We start from the raw sequence: 2,688 nt of genomic DNA, 5'->3' as shown, positions 1-2,688 counted from the left end.
GGGGGGGGAGGGAGGAGGGGTGAAGGGGGCATTTCTCAAAAATAATAGGTTTATAGGTATTTAAAAAGTAATATTTAGTATTTTTTAATACAAAAGTAGAGTTTTCAATATAAAAGGAAAGAAAGCTATTTATATATATAAATTAAAATAATAATTTGACTTGTTTAAAAATGGTAGATGAATAGTTTTCCCAACATTTTAATGTTTTACTTATTACTCCTTCACTAGATAATGTGCAAAAAATTTACTCTCCCTTTCTTAATTTGTTCAAATCAATGTTTCTTTTTCCCAATCTCTTCATATTTTGAGAAAATGACCCTCTATAGCCCCTCAAAATTTTAATAGCTCATGTTTTTCCTCATTGACACGAAATGGCCCAAACATATTACGTCTAATAGCCCGAAATATCTATTTTGTATATTTTTCGTATAGTGATAGTCTATTTTGTATATTTTTTGTATAGTGACAGTCTATTAGTATATTTTTTGTATAGTGACAGTCTATTGTATATAAATTGTACAGTGACCTATTTTATATAGTGACATCTATTTTGTATATTTTTTGTATTGTGACAATTTTTGTTGTATATATTTTGTATAGTGGCATCTATTTTGCATATAAATTGTATAGTGACAGTCTATTTTGTATATTTTTATATAGTAGCAGTCTATTTGTATATTTTTTGTATAGAACATTATTTTTTGTATATTGAATGACTACGATGTGTAATAAATATATATATACATTTTGTACTAATGTACACATGAACTATAGTGTAGTAAAATATTTAAAAGTTTCTAGCTTTGTTGTATCAAAATTGTATATTTCTGGAATAGTCTTTTTTTTTTTTTTGGTCAATCAAAGATGCATATATTATATATTAAGGAGTAGTACAAGGAGCATAATGTGGTACAGAGTTACAAAAATATCGTTGTGCGCTGATGCTAGCTTCTAGCGGAGTTGCCAAGTTCATAGTACAAGCGTTGGACAACATATGTAAACAAAAAGATGGGTGTTCCAGCGTCTTGTGAGTAGTTGTGGAACGTTGGTGCAGTGTTCCCCGTTGATCATCAATGTACCAGCATGACAAAATGAGGTGCTTCCAAAAAATCAGTAGTTGGGGTTTGCATTGAGAGAGTTGCCCCTTTTTTGGCCATTTGATATGCCACTTGATTCTGCTCCATGTATACATGTGTCACCCAAGGACTAACCCAAAATATGTAGGAGATATCTGCATTCATTAATTTATGTGAATGCAAGAAGGAGATTATCTCAGTTGAATCCACATTGACCACCAATTGCGTGATATTATGTTGTAGGGCAAATCGTAGCCCTTCCTGTAAGGCCGTAAGTTCCATGTGGATTGTGTTTCCCATAGGTCTTGAACCCACGTATCCTAGTAACCATCTACATGTGGAGTCTCTAATCAATCTACCAAAATTATATTTTTGATGTGTTAGGCTACATGCACCATCCGTATTAAGTTTAAAGGAACCATTATTAGGGTTCCATTTAACGTGCATGTGTGATTTTTGTGGGATGGTGTTAGGATTATTCATGCCTATGTAAAAAAATTCAGCAGCTTGGCATATGATTTGATTGTGGTCTGGGTGTATGAATTTTCCTTCAAAAATAGTACGATTCTTAGTTTTCCATAACTTCCAAAGAGTGTAAGGAATTAAAATATGTGGAGGTATTTGAGTGTTATGAGTATTTGTTCGTAGAATGAGTTGAAATAGTTTGTGTGAAGTATTCTCATGCAGGCTATTTAAGTTTGCATTGGATAAGTTAATACCTAAGCGTTGCCAAAGCATTTTGGCATGGTGGCATTGGAAAAATAGATGGCTTATGGATTCCTCATGTAGATGGCAAATGGGGCATCATGCATGCTGGGTAATATGTATATTATGGAGATGACTGGATGTGAGCAGTCGATGATGGCTCATAAGCCATAGGAAATATTTGATTTTGTGGGATAAGTGTAGTTTTCATAACCAGTGGAATGAGTTAATTTGTTCGTGAGAGTGTAATGTTTGATAGAAGGATTTAACTGTGAAGAGGCCACTGGATGTGATGCCCCAACAAATATGGTCATATGTGTTAGGGTTAGTGATGATAGGTATATAGTGATGGGTAATTAACTCATTTATAGTCGTTGGTAGCTCAAAGGGTATTGTTTGTGTAGTTATGAAGTTCCCCGTTATATATTGGGAAAGTGATGAAGATTGAGCATTCTGGGTTAGGGAACCTCCAATAATTTTCCTTAGAATTAAATTAGTGCCTAGCCAAGGATCATCCCAGAAGCTTATGTGTTTTTCATTAACGGGATGTCAATTGATGCATAATTTACATGAGGACCAGCCATGAGTGATTGCTTTTCAGTTGGAGGACATAATTTTTGAATTAGTAGTTATTAAGTATTTGGAAAGGATTACTCTAGCCCAGTGTGAGGAAGGTGATTGAAATAGTCTCCAAGCTAGGGAGCCCAATAATGCTTTATTTTTATCTTTGAGGTTTTGTATACCCAAACCACCATTTTCCTTTGGTAATTGGACTGTTTTCCAGTTAATAAGGTGTAATTTGCGTTTCTGTGGAGTGGTACCCCATAGGAAGTTTCTTTGATATCGTTCTAGTTTGTTAAGACACTATGAGGTATTTTTATTAATTGCATAACATGATTAGACAGAT

The sequence above is a fragment of the Nicotiana attenuata genome, chromosome 7 (assembly GCF_001879085.1).
Source record: "Nicotiana attenuata strain UT chromosome 7, NIATTr2, whole genome shotgun sequence".
Taxonomy (NCBI): Eukaryota; Viridiplantae; Streptophyta; class Magnoliopsida; order Solanales; family Solanaceae; genus Nicotiana; species Nicotiana attenuata.
This window is presented reverse-complemented; position numbering follows the sequence as displayed.